Genomic DNA, 22,801 nt, shown 5'->3' on the forward strand with positions numbered 1-22,801 from the left:
ATCTCACTTAGACACACATAGAGCTCTGCTAGTTTTATAATAAATATCCAGGGGTAAAAGAATCTGCTGTTGAGAATCTTGTGTAAAACATAAAACAGCACAAGGGATATCAACAAAATATGTCCATACGTATGTTGTACATTCGTAGTTTTATTCTTTCCTCTGGCTATGCTGCACATTGTTACCTACAACTCTCTCTTGTTCAGGTGCCTTCTAGCCTTCCTCTTGTCTGTTTATTCCATTTCATGAAATTGCCCAAAATAAGTGAAGCTAATATTAACTTTGTTGAAAGTAATGTTCCAGTGCCTCCCACTACACTAAATGATTTAAGAGAATTGGACGCAGTGGATGAGTCCTTGCTCTTTACAGCAGGGTTACCTAAGCTTGGATCTTAACCTGAGGAAGCACTGTGTGTCAGTGCGGTGCACTCTAAGTCTTTTATCTTCGATTTTCTTACCTGTCAAATGGGATGAATAAGAGTAGCTCCTTCGTAAGGTTGCATGAAAATTAAATGAGATTATTTATACCAAGTACCTAGCACTTAATAAAATGTTCAACCAATGTTAACTACAATTATTACTACTATTGGTATCTTAAAACATTTGTACACTGTGTGAAGAAATAAATATTCTTTAGCAAAGTGATGCTAGAATGACTATCAGGTAAAGAGTAGTAAAAGGGCTTTAAATAGGGCAATAAAATGCAAATGTATTCCCATTGCTTTTCCTCCCCAGAACTGTATTTCATTCCGGCTGGCTGGAAATAACAAATATAACACAGATAGAGACCCCCTTAAGGTACCATATATGTTTATAGCCTATTTAAAGAACAAAAATGGGTTTTTCTGTAGCACTGAATCTTGGCCGAGATGCTCCGAATACTCATTAGCTTCTGGGCTGGTTTAGTTGTTATAATGAAAGTTCACCTTCTTTCCTCTTCTTACAAAAGCCTCTGGGGATGGAGGTGAGAGAAACAAAATAGAATGTAAAATGCCTTGGGTTTTTTTCCAAAGGCAGCACCTGATCAGAAAGAGTCTGCCTGTTCAATGAGACGGACAGCGCTGTAAACTCTGGCACGGTGTTGTGATGCGCACTGTGCAGGCGTCCTCAAACTACGGCCCGCCGGCCACATGCGGGTGTTTTTGCCGTTTTGGTTTTTTTACTTCCAAATAAGATATGTGCAGTGTGCATAGGAATTTGTTCATAGTTTTTTTTTAAACTATTGTCCGGCCCTCCAACGGTCTGAGGGACAGTGAACTGGCCCCCTGTTTAAAAAGCTTGACGACCCCTGGATGCTTCCTGGACTAGCCTGGCTGCCAGTGGTTCTCAAACATGACCTCGCCCGAGAATCACTACGGAGCTGTTGTAAAGCCTGAATGCAGGGGCCACCCCCAGATGTGCTGATGCCCTGGGTCCAAGGCAGGGCTGAGAATTTGCGTTTTGAATGAGTTCCCAGATGATTCTGCTGCTGGTGGTCAGGAAATCAGACATTGCAAAGCACACAGCTCGCAACTTGAGATGTCCCCAGAGTGCTGGGCCCAGAGTATGCACTCAGTAAATACTTGTTGGTTTGCTGCATCTAATGACACCAAAATGAAATATAAAGGGAAGATAAAGTATATTAAGGTTCTCATTAGGCACACTGCCTGATTCTCATTAAGACTGTCCTGATTTCTTTTATGTCCTGGGCATGTGGGCGCAGTGCTAATTTTCATGGTGTCTGTGTCCCTGATGTGCCATTGTTTTCATCTACTCCACGTTTCTCCTCATTGACCCCTTCCTTTCTTGACTCATTTTAGACCGAACAGAATCCTCAGGACTAATAAGTGAGTGAGAATCCTTATTCCTCCCAGAGAGTTTGTAGAAGTCCCTCATCATTAATCTCATTTCACTCTGTCTCTCCACCCTATTCACACAGAGCTGAAACTCTGTGGCTTTGTTTTCTAAAATGTTAAATGTTATTGCAGTTGCCTTGACTAAGCTGACATCTGATGGAGTCACTGGGGAGAAGAGAAAGATTTATAGAGAAGCAATACAGAACAGATTGAACTTGTAGAGGAAGGGTTGTTTGGGATTATGATATTGCCAAACTCACCGCTTATTTCACTCACATTTTTCTGAGCGTGAGCACGTGGATATTTCTTCACCAGAAAAGAATTTGGCGGGTTTTGCTGGGGGAGGTGTTGTTTTGCACATGCTTTGGATGCTTTTTATTTGAGCGTCAACAAATTTTAGAGAAAAGTGATGTTTTCTTTTGTTAAAATAGAAAAAATAGTCTCTGTAAGTTGGTTTTTACTGACCCATTATTATTGAAAAGAGAGCCTTTTCTGCAAACGTACTAAAGACCTTTACATATTTTTTCCACGGTTTCTGAGTATGACTTTCACTCTTTGCTCTCAGCCAACAAACATATAGGGTCAGTTTTTAGATTAGTGTTTTCCAAAGAAACTTCATGGAACACCAGGAGGGTGCTAAATGAATGAAAAGGATTCTGTGGCAAAAAATGAAGAAACCTTACAAACACAGGCTTAGACAAAGTTAAGCAGGTGTCTTGAATTCCTTAATTCAGCGCCATCGGGCTTTGTGGATAAAAGAGAGGGCAGGGCAGGGCGCTCCTGAACTCTATGGCCCCGGAGCTTCAGCAGAGCCTCTCGTGGCAGCGGTGCTGACAGACTTGGGGAAACACATGTGAAGATCGCATGACACTGTCCTGGTATCGTCATTTCTGATTCCTAAAGAGGCCTCAGAGGTATTCTGGCTCCTCTTCTCTGTGTAATCAGATATGATGGACAACATTGTGGTTCCTTTTTGAAGCAGAAAAACAATTCTTTTTTTTTTTTTTAGAAAATTTACTAAAGAGATCATGATGGTCAATAATTTTTGTCATTCCCTGAAGAGCTCCATGTTTCTACTGAATGCTGATTCGGGGTTAAATTTTTCTGGAAGGATAGACATTTACATTCTATATTTTTATATTTAGGCAACATTTCACTGCCCAATCCACCCAGCATTCTGTTGACCAACTTTCTCCAGTACTCCAGGATGAAATACTGGAGAAAGGTCAGGGGTTTGTTTGTTTGTTTTCTCCCAGGTATCAGCTTTCAAAATTAGAGAACATTCAACTTAATATTAATTTGAAACTCATTCATAATTTAAACAAGCCCATGACGCCATGTATCCAAATGTAAGAATTGCTGCTTTTGTGTTTGTACTATTTCAAGTTCATTGTTTTTCCCATACCCCGCCTCTTAAGACCCACCCTTAGGGCTGTATTCTGGTTAGCAGTACTTGGCATGTCACATTGCTCTTGTCAGTCACCAGAAAATATCAAGGAAGTGTAGTTCGAGTGGTGGAGGCCATTACTCTCTGGATACTGTCGAAGGAAAGGAGTTTTATAGCTGTAGGTTATTAATAGCACTGACAATAGAAAAATTGACATAGTTTTTCCGTTGCATTTCGTCTGTTGCTTCTTTTTTTTAAAAAATTGGCAGTGAACAGAGTATGTATGCATTTGTGGCTGTTTCAGTAGTGCATATAGAGGTGGTGAGAGATGAAACCAAGCCTACACTTTATAAAGAGATGTTGGCTTTCTGAACATAGAGCATTCTCAGTGACCTTGTGCAATCGAACTTTTTGTTTCAGGGTGGTTATTTGTGACAGTGAATGTGTCAGTGCCACCAACCCTTATTTTCCCTGTTACCCCCACTTCCACCCCCCACGTGAGGAATACTGGTATCTGGAAGGAGTTAGATCACCCTCATTTGCCAGCAATATTATGCTTGTTAAGAGCCACTGAACTGTGAAAACATATCCATAAAACATCGGAGATAGACGTTAGGAACACAGTCTCCTTCCTCTCTTCTTGAGGGGTGATCCAAACTTTCTTCATTGTGATGTATTACAGAGCACTGTTATTGTCTGTTTCAGCCAATCTGGTTCTTATTCCATGACTGTAATTACACGTGCAGGTATATGAATTATTTGCTCAAAAACTACAAAATGCACACAGACATCAACGGGTTGCATGTTAATGTTTTGAGTACAGAATACCTAATTTAAATAAACGACAGGGAGCACAACATTATGGAAATTGTCAGGGAAACAGCAATTAGTTGTTTTACGGCCCTTTCTTTATCTCTTCGTGTTGCCTTGTGTATTAGAAGCTAGAGGAACTGCAAAATATGCACAGAATTGAGTGAGATCTTGGGTGTAACCTATTACCCTGAAAAACTGGCAAGAAGGAAATCACTTCTTGTGTTCTGTGTGTTATGTAACTGTGAACAGACTGTTCTGTTAAAAAAAAAAAAGTCTTTACTTTTCCTTTGCTGAAAAAAAAAATCAAACTCCAGCCTTATTTGTGATAACTGCACTGGTTGGTGTGCTTTTTCATTGTTTTTGGACTGCATCCCTCCATATGCTTTTACCCAACAATTTCCCAAATGTCGGATCACAGATGTGAGCTGGGATTGAGAGTCACAGCAACTTGACTTTTAACAATATTTTAATTATTTGGAAGATTACAACGTGTTCACATGTGCGGAGTTCCATCATTGCTTCACTGCTGCAATCTGATGTCAATAGGTTGTGCTGGTCCAGGTGCCCTTGTTTGTATCTAATCATTTTATGGCAAAAATGGATGGGAGAGGTTAAGGGCACGGTCTGTGAAAACACGGCGTACCTGGACTTTGATTTTCCAGAGCCTGAATCTCTCCGTAAACTGCCTTTATTTTGTGCTTTTCATTCCCTTTTCTTTTTTCTAACAAGTTGACATTTTTTGGTCCTCCCTCTCCTTTGTTTTAGTTCTGATCTTTTCATTCTTTTTCCTTTCCAAAACAACAAAATTTACTTTATCATTTTGTTTCTGCATTTTTCCTTTTCTGCACCATTCCATGCTTCCAGTACATACTCAGACTCCAAGAATTTAGACTGGAAGGGTCCATGGAGACACTGTTCATCATAATGTCTTGCTTGCCTTCTTCTGGTGGTGGTGGTGTGTGGGTTTTTTTTTTTTTTTTCGTTTTCTTTGAATGGGTTGTGTATACACTCTGGGGATTATGGGGAGAAAAATGCTAAATGTGATAACCTTCACAAAATATCTCTGCACAGTTGGGAGGAGAGTAGACTATCATAAAGGGAACCTCATGAGAACGTGACCGATCTAGTGGACTGCTGATGTCCTCCTGGATCTCTGTGGCTTGTAAGAAACATTTGCTGGTCCCTCCATTGTGCCACCTGTGGGTGAGGTGCGGGGTGCTTCAGTGGCTTCCTCAGGATCTGAGGCTCAGCTGGCTGGCACACTCAGTCCCTCCCTTGGGGTTTGCTGACCAAGTGGCCTCCTGCTGAGGGCAGGGAACCGCGTGGCAAGGGGAGGAGTTAATGAGCCACAGAAAATGTGACTCTCAGAGAACAGAACGTAGTCTGTGTCTCAAACTCTTTATCCCTGCATTTTGCAGAGAGAAATCCAGTGTAATGACCTTAACACCGCCCTTCTTGTGTTGATCTCTTTTGAATGGCGAGAGAAAACGCCACACTTAAAAATCATTACAGCACATTGTTTTAGGATCTTGTTGGTTTTGGGGTTCAGGTACTTCTACGTCATGCATGAGATGTTCAGCACTATGCAGAAATGGTCATATAGGAGACGGTTGCATTTTGGGCAGTTGGCCCTGCTTGAGCCTGGGTTTAGGTCTAATCTGGTTCTTGTGGACTGACTGGGTCAGCTACTGTGGCACCCGTTCTCACCGACTCACAGTTGTGTGCAGACACCTTTATGCATTCCTCTTCCAGCCTGTGTGTCTTCTTTAGTAGTGGGTTGAGCACTGGGTTCCATAGGCCTGTGTCTCATCATTCCTCACATCCCTTTCCCAACATCACCCCTCTGTCCCTTAGACTGTTGTGCCCATCGCCAGGCCCTTCCACACAGCATGGCCAGATCACTTGTCTTAAGGCCGTCTGGTGGGGCCATGCCTCTTCTCAGAACACAAGTGGTTGCCCTGACCTCTTGTCACTCAGAGCTCTGCACACTATCTTATCCGTCACCTCTTTACCCACTAACCAGGAACCACGTCTCTCACTTGCCTCCTGGCCTCCGTCCTGACCCCTTCTGGTAAAGCTCCAACCTGTGAGGGAAGGAGAGTTGAGCAAAACCCCACACCTTGATAGAACCTCGCCTGTTTGCCAGGGCTCTGTCCCCTTTCAGCAGCCAGCTGACTGAGGACACTGATTGACTGGCATTGTCTTCTGTAAAGCACAGGACAGTTGTTAGATGCAGGAGGGGAAGGGTCTGGGAGAGGTAAAGATTCTGAGCTACATCTCTGGCATCTTTGTTTTCTAGTTTTTCTTCAAAAGACTCTCCTCAAAAAGGTCAGCCTTTGTAAAAGAAGACTTGCATTGAGTTGAATAGGGTCTGTACAATGAGGTGGATGCTCTGTGGAAAACATCCTCTCTACTACATTTCACATGAAATGCTTGCTTACACTTTGAATGTTGAAAATAATTGAAACATATACAGTTCTCTTTTGAATATCCATTTACTTATGGGAAATATTTAAATCCAGCAGGATTCTAGCCTATATTCTTTTGTATTTGTCTCTCCAACTCAGCTGGCTCAGGTAAAACATAGTAACTAAATGGTGCACATTAATAAAACTCAATCTGGTGTCTCCCCTTCAGTGTGTATTGAACACCCACCCAGTGTGACAGGCTCCACACTAGAATTTCACAACAGACAGGGTTTACACTTGAGGGGAAGCCCGCTATTAAATATTCACACAAATAAGTAATTACAAAACTAGTTTAGGATGTATAAACAAGGGATTTGTCTTCATTGGTGACTGAACTGGTCAAGGAGATGAAATGTTTAAGCTTCCTATAAAAAAAAGCTCTATGTTGCCTATGATATAGGATTGCCAGACAACTTAATGGCCCTAACCGCTTTCTAGACTTTTAAGATTTCTGATTGCATGTGTGTTGTGTGCACAGGTGTGTGTGTTTGTTGTTAATATTTTCTGCTTTGCTTAATTAGGCCTGTAGAAGACTTAACCAGTAGAGACTATTCCCTTTTTTCAAAGACATTGCAAAATTTAGTTTGGATAACCTAGATTTTAGTTGCTCTCATCCAATCTTGCTTGACCCAGGCACCTAGGATAGACATTTGTTTAATACTACAACCAAACTCGAGGTTGTTCTTTGGTCCTAGGAACCACCAGGCTAGAAAGTGCTGGTCCACACCCACGCTTTCTGAGGAGATGGTCATTGTTGCAAGGGCCTGGGGTGCTGCTCTGTGTGAGTTTATCAGATGGGGCCTTTACAACTGTTTAGAGCCAAGCAGTGCTATGTTTAAAAATGAAAAACAAACTGCAGATATGTAAAATACAATTCACTTTACATAATTGATTGGTCTTGCTGGTTGGCACTTCTCTGGATCCTTATTATTAGACGCTATCCTTTACAAAGAGAGATTCCTTACACAGAAGGCTCTTTCACATCAGCGTTTTGTTTGATCCAAGCAAAAACCCTGTGAATTAGACAATGTTGTTATTACAGTGGGATTTACAGGATGAAAGTGGAGCCCAGGAAGATTGAGTAAGTGGATTTAGGTGCTACAGCTAGTAAGTCACGTGGCAGAGGTCTTCTCATTTCAAAATAGAGTATTTTCCTCACAATGTCACACAACCTCTCTACCCTAACTCTTCAGAGCTTGTTCCTCTTCTCAGAGTGAAATTCCTTGTCGTCTGATTTAACTCTTCTCCTGACTGGAACCCAAACTATTATTTTTTCAATGTTGTCTTTTTCATCATCATCTTGTGGAATTGGGTTCATTATTTCAAAGATTTGTCTTTTATGGAAAAACCAAGGTCATAATAGTGTAAGTTGTGTTCTCACAGGTTGGAGCAGTCCTTTAGAAGAATCCAATTCATCTGTGCCTTTAAATTATCAACCGTAAACACTGTAATTATGTGACACATTCTCTGGACTTTAAGCATTATTTTTATTAATACAGTCACTTTCCCAACAAAATGTCACACAAGACCATTCTTTTGTTCCTTGGATCAAATGCTAGTTTTTCTTCAAGAGACCATCTCTTCCATTAAGTAGATAGATGCTCTGGTCTTGTTCAGGATTTTCTAGCGCACAGATCCTCTCCTAAAGCCACCGTTCGTCCTTTTTTTTCACCCCAGAGACACCCAAGGAAATAAAATGTATTCAGACATATTCAGAATCAATTTCAACTATGTTTTGTGGCTGGATTAGGAGGAAACATTTCATGTTATCTTTTTTTCTCTCTCCCATTTGTAGACTAAAAGAATTTTTTCTTTTACATCAACAAATTTCTGTCATTTTTGTTCTAAGAAATGTGTTTTAAAAAAGACTGAACCAACCCTGACTGGGTGGCTCAGTTGGTTGGAGCATCATCCCATACACCAAAAGGTTGTGCGTTGGATTCCGGATCAGGGCACATAACTAGGTACTAGGTTGCGGATTTGATCCCCGGTCAGGCACATATGGGAGACAACCAATCGATGTTTCTCTATCTCCTGCCCTCCCTCTCTTTTTCTCCCCCCCCCCCCCCGCCCCCCGCCTCTCTCTCTCAAATCAGTAAAAACATCCTCAGGTGAGGATTAAAAAAAAAAAAAAAAAAAAAAAAAGACAGCCAGTTTATTTGAGCAGTCATAGCCATACTCTGATTTCTGTCTATATTCATCTTGAATATACTTTGGCAGTTCTGTTTATAGTTTTTGTTAGTAATATTATTATAGTAATGGAACCACATTTGGGTAATTTGGAAAAGAAAGAAAAATAAATGCTGCATTTTGATACTGCTCAAACATAGTCACAATCTTAACTTTGATGTATAATGGCTGTCTTTAGAAAGCAACAAATTATTTAACTCAACTCCTCAAAAGGTTGAGAAGTAAGGAGGTAATGTCCATGAAACAGTTAGTACAGAGCCTGACACATGGGAAGGAGGCCTTAAAGGCTCTGCTGAGTCCTACAAACCTGGTGCATAAGTAAGTGGTGGGATTCCTTTCTTTCCATTACTCCTGTCCTTCACCAGTGCTCTCAGTGTTCGTCTTTCCTTGTCGTATTTTACCTTCCCCTAGTGACTTCGGTGTCATTAGCAAGAGGCAGTTGATACTTAGGGCAGTGGTTCTTACACTGGGAGGGGTGTGCATTGGTGCTAAGATCATATTTCGACCGGGAAGGAGGACATTTTTAAAAACCTGTCATCAGCTTTTATCAGCTTCTAAAAGGAGGCAACCTCAGTGTGTATTAGTAGGGCTGTCTTTTCACTTAAATAATTTCAATTTTTGAAAAATCTTCTGCATTATCCTTATTGATCTCATTTCACAACGGACCATGGAAACTGTGGACTGGCACTGCATAGATGAACTGTGAAGATCAAATGAAGGTCAAGACAAGAGAGTTAAGATACTATTCAGGGAAGACTATAAACTCCCTTTACTACATATTTGTTCATAGGTTTATTGTATGAGAGATAAATCCATGAGCTATAGTAGATGGTAAAAATGGATTGAATTGTGGATATTACCATAATGGTCATAACTTACATTTCATGTGTTTATATGTCATTTATACAAATTTCCTGTTGCCCAAAATAACTGAAAAGAAAATATTTCTAGGAAAGGTGTCAACTCATGTTTCATCTGTGTTTTTTCCTTGTGTACTTTTTAGTGCAGAGTGAATATGGTAAAGACAGATACACACACATTCACACAAAACAAATAGGTAGACCCGCCATGTGTAAAGTGCCTTTATGAGTCCAAGTTGATATTCATTCTTACCCTATTATATTTAGTACTCCATTATAATAAGAGTTCTTTATAAATAGGACAAATTCCTGTTTCTACTGAGTTTTTAAATTGGAATAACTAAGGGAAAAACAATAAAGGGAATGATTTGACTGACAAAATGTAATTTTATATGGAATAGCTTTAACAGAGGTACAGATAATGCAAGTTCATGCAAGTACATTTTCTCTGTCATCCATGTGCCCTCATTTTTCATGCGCTCGAGTGGATGAGTGGGATAGGTGTGCAGGTCTTAAATGTTTTTGTAAGATCTGTTCTGCCAGGAGGTCATGGTTTGATTCCCTGTCAGGGCACATGCCTGGGTTGCAGGCTCATTCCCCAGTAGGGGGCATGCAGGAGGCAGCTGATCAATCATTCTCTCATTGTTGATGTTTCTATCTCTTTATCCCTCTCCCTTCCTCTCTGAAATCAATAAAATATATTTTTTTAAAAAGATCTGTTCTAACACTGATATCCTGTGGAATAGGTTTTGAAGTAGAAAAACTTTTTTTTTGTTTTTTTTTGCTAAACATGACCTTGTTTTGATCCTGCTTGCTTACTCAAACTCTTGATGGCATTTAGAAAGCATGGCTCATTCAGAAACCCAGCCCCTGCCTGGAAAGCCCTTGCCTCCTTTCCCCGCTCTCATCTGGAGGATCCCCTGTCCAGCCATTTCTAAAGGTTCCTTTTCAGTCCCAACTGCTGTATTACTTCAATCCATCTCCAGCACTCACTACCAGCAATGCTCAAATCTGCTTTTGTCTTTGAAAACAAAGCTTTAAAAGTAGCCAGGGGAGCCACACAGAAGAGGAGTGATTTGTGACAGTGGCCTAAATTCAAGAAGTGCATTTAGAAAGACTTTTTGTTTGTTTTAAACAGAATTTGCTTCAGCATGTTTGTCCATTGAAAATGGATACTGAGCTCCTGTACAGATTTTAAAAATTGGAAGGAAACTGGAGATTTTTGTTATTGATAGAAATATATGTGCACCATGGTACATTATATTCCTCAATAATATAAATCTATTAAAATGCATTTTATAATCATACAGATCATTCATTCTACATATAGAATGTGCCCTTTCACACTCCGTGTTATTTTTAGGGTCTTTATGTAAATGGGGCTTTGTTCCTATAGGATATGAATAGATCTTCTGCCTTTTCTAAAATGAACAGGTGGCTAATAGCATGCCTCGTAGTTTGTAATCAATTAGGTAATAATGGTTTATTAAAAGTGTACAAGTTTCTCAGTACTGTGGCAGTCTCTGTACAAGATAAAGAGAAGTGTATGATTCTTTTATCAGCATAAATTCCATAAAATGCACTCATGATGCAAATTGAGAAAGAGAGAAGGAGAGAGAGATAGAGACACACAGACAGGGATGGGGGTGGTGGTCTGAATCTCGGAGGAACTCTTGTGCAGGAAGGGAAAGTATTTGAATTGTACAGGAAGGGAGTCAAGGGTTATACAGTAAGGATGAAATGGTCACCAAGCGTGCTGGTGTCTTTCTCGATGGAAGCATCACAAAACATCGAAGAAGAATCAGAGGGGACACTAACAGCCAGTGCCAGAGGGTATCATTTTGATCCATCAGGACATTTCAGTCCAAGTAAAATTAAAAGTCTGCCAGGCACAGACATTAGAAATGACTCTGTAACTTAGAGTAAAAAACTCAGAAGTCACAGGACTGGGGGAATTTCCTACCTAGTCGAGAGGGAGGCCTGGAGGAGGACAATCCGGTCCCAAGTCCAAGCTTCCAACCACATACTACCGTGGGAGCCCCCCTCTGGGAGAGGGAGAGGGTTTCGAACCGCTGAGGGAGCTGTCCAGTCACCTGCTCTGAACTGAATCCTGAAGGGTGGGCCCAGGAGAAGCTGTGCTAAGATTAGCAAGCAGCCCTGCTAGGAGGCTCTGGAACCGTCTGCAGAACAGGGAAATATCTTCCCTGATGAAAACACCATTTCTAGAGGCAGCAGGTCCCAGACCTGCCTTGAGGTGAGATGCAGATGGAGCTAATGAGCCCAGGCAGGAGAGGAGGGTGCAGAGGGCCACCTCCCCCCGCCCCCCAGGCCCAAATCCCCTGCTCTGATCCCAGTGCTCTGTGAGAGGAACCCCGTACCAGAGGAAACAGCCATTTTTATGAATGCCTTGAAATACAGCCAGGCAATTACCTGGAGGAAATTTTCATTTAGCTAAATGTTAATCTGTAGAGAGAACAGAGAAAAAAAGAAAAAACAAGTTAATGGCATGATAAACAACTACTCACTATGGAACTCTTATAAAGAAGCCCCAGACAGCCCTGGCCGGTTGGCTCAGCAGTTAGAGAATCAGCCCTCAGACTTGAAGGGTCGTGGGTTCAGTTCTGGCCAAGGGCACATACCTTGGTTGCAGGCTTGATCCCCAGCACTGGTCCGGGCATGTGAGGGAGGCAACCAATTGATATGTCTCTCTCACATTGATGTTTCTGTCTCTACTCCTCACTTCCACTCTCTCTAAAAAAAAACAATGGAAAAGATATCCTCAATAAGCCCCAGACAGTCTTGTGGGAAGTTCATTTGAGTAAGTGTTAATCCAGGAATGCTTGGCCTTTATGGGTACAAGCACTAATTATATGCTCAAAGCATTGAAATGTTATCTTTTTTTTTTTTTTTTGCTTCTGATGAAGTCCTTGAAGTTGGCTTTTAAGTGTAAGTGTCTAACTAGGGATGATGAGTGTCAGAGTATTCCATGGGGAGTAAGCCTGACACCCTTAACCCCATATTATCAGAAAGATGCATTTTTAGGTATTGCATCCAACACGATTATGACATTTTTTGCAGTCTACCACAAAGAACAATTATATTTAGCAGGACTAATTCTGCATTTTACTATTAGCAAGACATGTTAGACTGAATTTTCTTCCTTTTTTTTTTGTCTAGATCTTAGATTGTCTGGAAATAAAAAGGAGGCTAAACAAACGAAAATACTTTATTCCCAACCAAATGGGAACATATTATCTGATGGGGGGTGGGGGGAATTGAAATGTAGTCTTAAAATCCCCAGAGAATTTGCATGCCCAGGCTAGGGTTTAATATTTAAATACAATGCAAAAGAGGATAAATAAAACAGAGACCAGGTTCGCCTCAGCTCAGCCGTGTAATAACGTGTGAAGTACTGTCTGCAGATTGCCCTGTAGGTGGAATGTATTCAGCTGCTACGGCTCTGCTGTACGTTTCTGCAGTGAAAAGTTTTAAAGGATTTATTGCAGTGGGTTACATTATATTTCCTTACCACTTCACTTCTGCTGGCTTTGAGTGCTGTTTCAGTGTTTTATATGAAAGGGTAAAGCATTATTTTCAACCACCCATCTGAGCCAATTGGGTGAGGCTTACCATATTTAGTACACGAGAAAATGAAGCTCCAGACACCAGTGAATAGAACGGCCGCTGGAATACGAGGTGTCTGAGCCTCATTCACTGCTTTTCCTTCATGTGGCCTCACCAGGTGATGCTGCTGTTTTTATGAGTCAGCCAACATAATATGAGTTCTGATCCTTAATCCGTGACTTTTTTACTTGATGTGAATCTAAAGTCTATTTTAGGTGGAGGTCCTGTGCTTGAGTTTGTCTTTACTGTGGGTTCAAGGATGTGGCCTGCCTCACAGAAATTTGGGGAGTCTTGAGCCATTTCACTTTAGTGGAAAACAAATGAGTGAGAGCCCTTCCTGAATAGGCGTGCTGGAGAGTGGGCCCTTTCCTCAGCGCCGGGGGCAGTGTTTTGCTTTACAGAGCCAGTCCTTCTCAAGGCTGAGTCTGTTGGAAGGAGAACGCAGGTGTAATGGTGGAAACGCATCCCCTGTGACGGCCTTCGTTTCTCTTGCATTGAGGATTTTAAATTTTGAAATGAAGGCAGAGTCCAAAGAAAGAGTTGTGCAACTACAATAAGCATGCAGCCACACTCTCCAAGTTCACAGCGGTCAGGACAGAGGGAGCCTGCAAGAATTCTGCCAGCCGGGAGGAACCTGGCCTCAACGTAAGGAAACTTAACTCTAGGCCTCCCAAACCCATTGTGTTGAGTATGTGACATTTCTCAAACATGAAACGTTTTCATCTTCTGACAGTGTGCCTAAGTGAAGGCATCAGACCTTAGCATCGGAATTAATTTGAGTTTATCTGATTAAGTACAGGTTTCAGCTTTCAGATGCTGAAGCTTGGCACAGAATAGATACTTAGAAATAGTTGACTTGGCCATAGCTCTTTTTCTTGGATTCTCTTCCTTTAAAATCTTATCTGAAACACATCTTCGCAATTAGGCTTATGCTCAAAATGGAAGAGGAAGAGAGATCTAGACAAGGTCAGGGGTGGAGGCTGTCGGTCACCTGTGAACGAGAACACAGTGTTTGAAGACTCAAATTCCACGTTGTCTCAAGTCTCTAGACAGCCCTGTGATCTCAGAGGTACCTCCAGTGGTTTAACTTTCTTCTAATGCCTGTGATAACACGGAGTACGCCTTGTAATTGAATTCTGCCCATAGGTACTGAATGAAGTTCACTCACCTCTTTCAGTATTGGGAAGCCCAGGAATCCACTTTCCCACCACCATATCTTAATGATCCAAAAAGCATTGTGCACCTGCAGAGGAGTGAGCTACCCCTATATAAGATTTGTTGTTACAATCAAATAAATATAGGCAAGGTATAATTTAGAAGTATTTTATTGGGGTTTCTTAATGTTATCATGTTCTCTGCATTTTATAACCTCAGACCTGCTGCCTTGACATTTCTCCTTTGCCGTTCTTAGACTTCGAGTGCCACCCTTCTTTGATGTAATTTGGGATAGAATATTTAGGAACATGCTGCATGTAAAGGAGGGCTCTCTTTTACGTGTTTGCTTCCCATTTGATATCTACGAAGTGATTTGAAATCATTAAATGAGAAATGCTATTTTGAGATGGTCAGGCAACTATATAACACATGTGATGTGTCTTTAAAATCTAGGCAGAAACATGAAAACGTCGACATATGAACTGGAGGATTTTATTTATCAATTTTTATTTGAAAGCACCATTGTATGTCAGGTACTGCGCATAGCATTTCTACTTCAAAGTAATTTGGGATCACATTTTAAGTGTAAGCATCATAGGTATAAGGTTTATTTCTTGACTTAATAGGAAATAAAATGGTCTTAGTACATATTTATAGATTTTAAATTTAAATATTCAGATTCTGGCCCAGCTGGCGTGGCTCAGTGGTTGAACGCCACACTGTGAACCCGGAGATTATGGTTCGATTCTGGTCAAGGCACACACCTGGGTTGTGGGGTCGATCCCCAGTGTGGTGTGTGCAGGAGGCAGCCTATCAATGACTCTCCCTCATTCTCTTTCTCTCTCATGCTCTGAAATCAATAAAAATATATTTACAAAAATAAAATAAATATTCAGATACTCTCTAAGTCTTACATGAGTGTGGCAAATGCCTGCTTTTTCTTTTGCTTGTCAATATGGATAAAACATTATGTAAAAATATTTACATTTACAAATGTAGTGTTATATAGATCAGTGTTCTTCATTTTTGGCTTTGTATTAGAATGACCTGGATAAGTCTTTAAAAACACTCGTGCTTGGGTCCTGCTCTGACCAGTTAAGTTAAGCTATCTGAAAGGTGGAACCTGAACATCTTTTTTTTTTGAGGGGGGAGGGCGGGGGCTTTAGGGGGATTTGTGCCTTTTATATTCCATAGAGATAATTGCTCCTGAAGAAAAGTGTTCCATCTAATGGCATTGTATTCACTCAACTGAACTACAGGGAACCCTTTATTCACGAGTCAGTTCAACAGATATCTTAAGGGTCACTGTGTATCAGACACTATTCCAGCCCCTGCTGGGAAAGACTTGATGCCCTCCTCCTGGAGGTTATACTTTTTGATTTTGGCAAAAGATCGTTTATTGAATCTTCTCAAAGTCTGAATGTAGCACTCACAGGATCATCTTGTTCCATTGGTAGATTTAACCTCATTCTCAAGTCTGGGCTAGGTTGTCAGAATCAGTTCATAGTGCTTGACACTTCTGACTTTAGGATATTGTTTCTTCTCAACTACATTCAGTATTTGGATGAATTCACTTTCCAGCAAGTCACTCTCTGCTGTGCTTCCCTCACACTGTTCTGTGGTCATTTAGCCTGTTTGTAAAGAAAGAAAGAGTACATTGCTTTTATTTTTCTAGAAACCTAAGCTTCAGAGTTAAAATCAAACAGCAGTTCTTAGTTGTTTTTTTTTTAAAAAGTTTAACACTGCAGAATAAGTAGTAGATAAGCCAGTAATATCAGTTAAATGATAGTGATTCATTGTATAAGTAAACCCATCATTCCAGTGAGACTTTAAATTATTCTGGTATTTTAAATTGTTCTGCTTCAAACCAAGTGTAACTACTATAGTTCCTTCTGCATCTGATACCAGTATTTTCTCTCTTCCCCACCCTCCAATAACTATCTACAATCTTGATATATAGAGCATGAACACCGGAGATAAAATGCACATGCAATTAGGCAGAGACTCTTAGCTGACCTAAATAGCAGTTCATTCATGAGATAATGTGTCCTGCAGTCATAGAGACGAAAATCTGTTGCTTGAGCTGGGGTAAACCTGGCATAGTGCAAACTCTACAGTGCTCAGAGAATTGTCTAAAATTAGATCAGGCAGAAGAATACTACAAAAGCTTTGTAGGCCTGGTCTCAGTTTCAGGAATATCTTTTTCTCAAGATGTGTGTGTAGTTTATCCCAGGTAATCCTTAAAGCTCATTCTTATTAGTATGAAGAGCCTTGGTGTCAAAGGAATTCAGCAATTAAGCAATTTATATATTTTAAAGTTAGTCTCCTGTTTATAACGAGGGAATCACACCTTCTGTGAAAGAGTTTCCTCTTTGGAGATGGTCAATGTATGTTGGGAATTTTGGATGGGCACAAGTTTGACTATCGTTGCCATTACCAGAGCATCTGTACTTGTCCTAGAAACCAGTACTCTGTATTGTGTATGCAAGTGTATTTTTCTTAATCATGATGATTCCCTGTGCAAAAATGGAAATTATCTTTTCGTTCAATTAGGTTTCTTCTAGTATATTGCTAAAGGGAAATTTCTTACCATTGAAACTATCTCAGATTTTTTTTCCCCCAACAGAGATGGGTAGAGATAAGTTCAATGCACAAGTTCATTTACTCCCTGGTAAACAATGTAATATGATGGTTAGAGGATTGCTGGGTCATTTAAATCATAAAGGACTTTAGTCATTGTTTTGATGTATCCATGTCAGAACTAGAAAAGGGCAGGAATGAGGTTTTCTTCTTTGAACCAGTATGGAAAACTTAAAGGAAATCTAAAATAGTAAGCTGGGACTCTATTTGTTCAACAAATATTTATGGAGCATCAGTGAACAAAACAAACAAGTCCCCCCTGTCCTTTTGGAGCAAAATCCAGTGGGAGAAATAGAAACTAGACTCTAAATAAAGTAACTAATTTATATTAGAAGGCAATCAGTTCCATGGGGGGCTGGGGACTAAAATCAGAGGAGGGAGATTGAGAATGCCCGATTTGGTAGAGGAAGGGTTGCAATCTTAAGTAAGATGTCAGAATGGCTTCATCAAGGAGATGTTGGAACAAAAATAAGTAGGATATGAGGGATTTAACCAGGTGGTCATGTGGCATCAACAATCCAGGCAGCAGGTACAGCTGGTGGAAACACCCAGAGTGTGTCTGGCAGGTTGGAGGAAGAGCCAGAGGTCAGTGTGGCCAGATTGGAGGGAGTAGTGGGAACCAGGAGATCAGTCACAGAGCTGAAGGGGTCCAGACCACTAGGGCCTGGCGGGCCTTGTTGAAGACATTGATTTTGCTCTGAGTGACGAGTGGCATGGAAAGCCTTTGGAAGTGTTTGAGCAGAGGGATTCCTGTGTGTCTTAGCACCCATCAGAAGTTTAGTAATTGCTTCTTATTCATAAACCAGAGGCCTGGTGCATGACATTCATGCACTAGCGGGGAGGGTGCCCCAGCCCGGCCTGCACCCTCTCACAGTCCGGGACCCCTCGCTCCTTACTGTCCGCCTGCAGCAGAGGTGGGAAAGGCTCCCGCCACCGCTGCTGCACTCGCCAGCCATGAGTCCAGCTTCTGGTTGAGATGCATACCCCAGGTGGTCCGTGCGCGTCATAGCGACCAGTTGTTAAGCCGTTCGGTCAATTTGCATATTAGGGCTTTATTATATAGGATTTCATATCATTTATGGAATGACACACTTCTTCCTTCATTTTTGTCTCAAAAAAATAGAAGAATGGCTAACATTTGCTGTGTTGGGTAAATTGCCAATCACTGTATGTAGATTGTACCCCTGTAACCCTAACAAGTTTAAGCAACTGTTATCATCATCTCCATTTTATAGGTAAGGAAACTGAGACATAGCATAAGTGACCTACCCAAGGATCTTGAGTCACGTAAGTGGCAGAATTAGTACTCAAGATCGGCAGTTTTCTCCAGAGTCCTGGTGCTTAACCACAGTGGTAAAACACTTGTACCCCTTTGTCCTAAGTCAGCCACAGGCCTGCTGTTGAGCAGCTCATGATTCATCAGCCCCCTGCCTTCCACTCCACAGACCTGGTTGGCTGAGGACCATGTAAGGCCAACCTAGGGGTGCACGTGGGTTGTACCATATGGGTCTCTGTGTTTGCCAGGAGTTAGAAGTGGGAGCTATTACTGCTTGTGTCAAAGTCATCTGTGGGATTTTATCAAGTTATAATCTCCCAGGTATAAGTTTCCTATGTGCCAGAATGTGGAAAGGGGAAGATGAAGAGATCCATGTATATATAGTGAATGAAAAAGCTCAGTAGTGCCGGGTCCCTCTCCATTGAGTCCACTGGTGTAGACATTGCTGGGTTGCAAACAGAACACGTGGGGTGACCCTCTTCTTGGGTCTGCAGGAACCATCATCTGGCATGATGAATACTCTTGCCTACAGGTAACATTATCATGAGGGAGTTAAATTTTTAACTTTCACTCTTCTCTCAGTTGCCTCCTACATCCAGTTATTAGTCATGTAATGTCACTCTAACCTTTTTATGGGCTTTAACGATATTGTCTCATGAATTTGTGTTTGCACTTGAAAGGAGGAACCAAAGCATCAAATAGAAATGTATGTGGTGAAATGAGTTCTAAGGAGGGAACCATTATAACCTCTTACAGGAGGACATAAATGGGTACATTTTTGACAGATTTAGAAACACTGGGCTTACTTTCTGTTGTCATATTTTATGGAAACAAGCATTATGATAGCCAGTGGAAATATATTTTTAAGGTGCTGGTAAAAGGCAATTCCCTCATTGGGGAACTTTCTTTCTGAATTTGCTAAGGAAAACTTCCTCACAAATGTATGGCATCTAAAGTACATTGTTTTTAATATATTGGAGCTGACCTCCTGTTTTTCAAGGAAAATGAAAATGCTGGTTAGTGCCGAAACCGGTTTGGCTCAGTGGGTAGAGCGTCGGCCTGCGGACTGGAGGGTCCCAGGTTCGATTCCGGTCAAGGGCATGTGCCTTGGTTGCGGGCACATCCCCGGTGGGGGGTGTGCAGGAGGCGGCTGGTTGATGTTTCTCTCTCATCGATGTTTCTGGCTCTCTATCCCTCTCCCTTCCTCTCTGTGAAAAATCAATAAAATATTTTAAAAAAATGCTGGTTAGTGTCTTTGTGGTATAGATTCCAATCTTATCTAATAAAAGAGAAATATGTAAATTGACTGTCACTTCACGACACCCACAGCCAATCAGTAGTGAGTATGCAAATTAACCTGACAAAGATGGTGGCAGCCCTGCCCCCGGCCGCTCCAGGCCTCTGGGCAGCGCGCCTCCTCAGGGCCTCCCTGCCGCGCTCCACACCTGTCACCCATCCTTGCAGCCTCCCTGTGGCCTACCCTCCAGCCTCAGAGGCAACCCTCTGGTGCCTGAGGTCGTAGCTCCAGTGTCTGGTGTCTCCCTCTACCCCACCCCTGCCCCGCTGCTCTGGTAAACAAAAGCCTAGCGTTGGAGCAGCCCCATGGGCATGGATGCATGCGGGAGCTCGCTCGGTGCACAGTTAGCGTGCCTCGGGAGCCCTAGGCCAGCCAAGGGGCGATGGTGGCGGCAGTGGCAAGCGGCTCAGCTTTGTTTTGAATAGATGAAAGAGGCCACCTACACAGTAACCCAAATTATCAGATCTCCCTCCTCCCTATCTCACCAAATCAAGAGGGGAGGGGTGATGGGCGTGGAGGGAGGGCGGGCGGGCAGGAGGCGGAGGGCAGAGGAGGAAGAGGATGAGGAAGGGGGCCAGTTGCATCCTACTTTCACAACAGGAAAATGAAACGCACTAGCGCACCCCACCTCTCCAGTCCTCCCCGCCTGTCTTGCTCCCCCCACCTCTTCCCTTCCGCGCCTCCCCAGGAGCACCAGCGTTGCACAGAGGAACTCTCTGGCAAAGGAGGGTGAGGAGGAAGCGGCGCCGTAGTGCACAGGGCTTGCCACTGCCACCGCCGCTGTACAGGCTGCCGGAGCGAACCTGCCACATGCCGGCAGCCAGGGGAAGGCCTATTCTTGCACGAATCTTCATGCATCGGGCTTTTAGTTTTAAATACGATCCTACACACAAGGCAAAGAGAGTACAAGTTTTGCAGAAATATTAAAAACTAACAAAATAAAAACCCCACAGAGATTAATTAAATCTAAATATTGATTTAAATGAAATCATAGCTCTTTAGACAACACCACTTAAAACCCATTGTTTCCCAAGCAAGAAAGTCTGTGTTCTGGATAGTTATAAACAAAACTAGAGGCCCAGTGCACAAAATTCTTGCACCCGGGGGAGGGGGGTCCCTCAGCCTGGCCTGTACCCTTTCGCAGTCTGGGAGCCCTTGGGGGATGTCGGACTGGCGGCTTAGGCCTGCTTCCCGTGGGGAGTGGGCCTAAGCCGCCAGTCGGACATCCTTAGCCCTGCCGCAGAGGTGGGAGAGGCTCCTGCCACCATTGACCATTGAAGCACTCAACAGCCATGAGCCAGCATCTGGCTAAGCAGCGCTCCCCTGTGGGCGCACACTGACCACCAGGAGGCAGCTCCTACATTGAGCATCTTCCCCCTGATGGTCAGTGCGCGTCATAACGACTGGTTGTTCCGCCGTTCGGTCGATTTGCATATTAGCCTTTTATTATATAGGATAGAAATGCTTCCCTGGTGTGTGTTTGGGTGAAATGGAGAGATCACAGGTCAGAGTCAGATCAGGCATGGATTTGAATCTAGTTTTTCTGTTTATTGGTGCTATGACCTTGGGCAAATTATTTAGCCTTCCTTCTAAATCCCAGTTTCTCATCTGTAAAATGAAAATATTCACTTCGCAAAATACTGAATATTTAAAAACAAAACAATACATGTAAATCACCTGACCCCAGTAGATACTTAGATCATGTGGTTGGTGGGATTTGGGGGAGGGAGAGAATGAAAATATGTCATAATGTGAAAGGGAAAAATTAGCAAACAATAATGGGTAATTACAGGCATTTCTCATAGTGTAGAGAGAAAACAACTGAGTTGGGATCCATTTCCTAAGTTCCCCATGGGGAACCTACTATGTGCCATGCTTGATTCTAGGTGCTGAGAATACACTGGAGATCAGAATCATAAATAGTCTCTGCCCTCATGATCTGTACCGTTTGTGAGAGAGCAGACATTGATTACACAATAATGAGACCAATAAATGTCAAATTGTAACTGTGCTTAGTGCTGTGAAAGAGGAAAATGATGTTATAAAAATGAATAAGGACATTTGACATAATTGGGGAGAGTTTCAGAAAACCTTCCCTGAAAAAAAAGAGCAACAATGTTGATAACTTAAATGTGAGTAGGTGCCTTTAACCCTATCAGGGTCCATTGGGCCCCATTTTGATTTTGAAATTTCTTGTTTGAACAATCTTAACTATTCTTACCCATTGCTATTTCATAAATTTATCTTTCTTGGAGGTCTTCCAAGGAACAAAGAAAAATTATTTATTTCTTTTAAAGCAGAAAACAACTCATTCTGTTGTACCATTACACATGGTTCCATTGGACTCTTGTAAATCTAAGATACATCGTAGAATCATAGTGATCTTACCTTTCCTGTATCTTAACATTTTGCTGTTTTATCATCTGAGAATTAGCTCACCCTTACTCATTAGTTATTCCCAACCATGCTAAAACAAACAAACCCACAAAAAATGGTAAGAATGATAAGAAAGGCAAAAAATGATGGAATCATCTATAAAGATGATGCAATATTGAAATAAATGTTCACTATTATATTATCCCTGAATTTTCTTTTTGCATTACTCACAGTTTTGCTTCATCTTTCAAGAAGATATAAAAGAAGTCTAGAGACTATGTACTTTTTAAAACCTTTAATTGAACACAATCATTTAGAATTTTCTATAATAGCAAAGAGAAGAAAGTTAATAGGAAGATATCTCACGAGTATTACATATTCAGGAAATAAATGCAAAAAACCTATAGAGGCACTCTAGACTCTAATGATGATGGTGAAATTGATTATGTAAGTGACATCTCAGACTGATTCTTCATAAAAAGTTATCCTAGATGAATTTTCCCTAACTTCAGGATTCAGTGATGCAATAGTACATTTCAAAGCACTAAAAGGAAATGTGGTATTCTTATCCAGTTAGTAATTCAATAGGAAGTGCTTCATCATACATGTGCAGCAAAAACCTGCATCAGCCTGTCCTGTGTGGATCAGTTGGTTGAGCATCATCCTATGCATCAGGAGGTCACCAGTTTGATTCCTGGTCAGGGCACATGCCCGGTTGCAGGCTTGATCCCCAGTATCCCCACCCAGTAGAGGGCATGCAGGAGGCAGCCGATGGATGTTTCTCTCTCATCCATGTTTCTATCTATCCCTCTCCCTTCCTCTCTCTGAAATCAATTTTTAAAAAGCCTGTATTATTCTATTTTTCAGAAAGCACATTTGAC

The 22,801-nt window shown here is 41.7% G+C and overlaps 1 protein-coding gene across 17 annotated transcripts in view; it reads left to right on the forward strand.

The window, feature by feature from the left end:
• The window catches only part of CELF2 (CUGBP Elav-like family member 2), a 546,733-nt gene that overhangs the window by 259,447 nt on the left and 264,485 nt on the right, over positions 1 to 22,801 (forward strand). The gene's annotated exons all lie outside the window — the stretch shown is intronic.

This window comes from Cnephaeus nilssonii, assembly GCF_951640355.1.
Source record: "Cnephaeus nilssonii genome assembly, chromosome: 1".
Taxonomy (NCBI): domain Eukaryota; kingdom Metazoa; phylum Chordata; class Mammalia; order Chiroptera; family Vespertilionidae; genus Cnephaeus; species Cnephaeus nilssonii.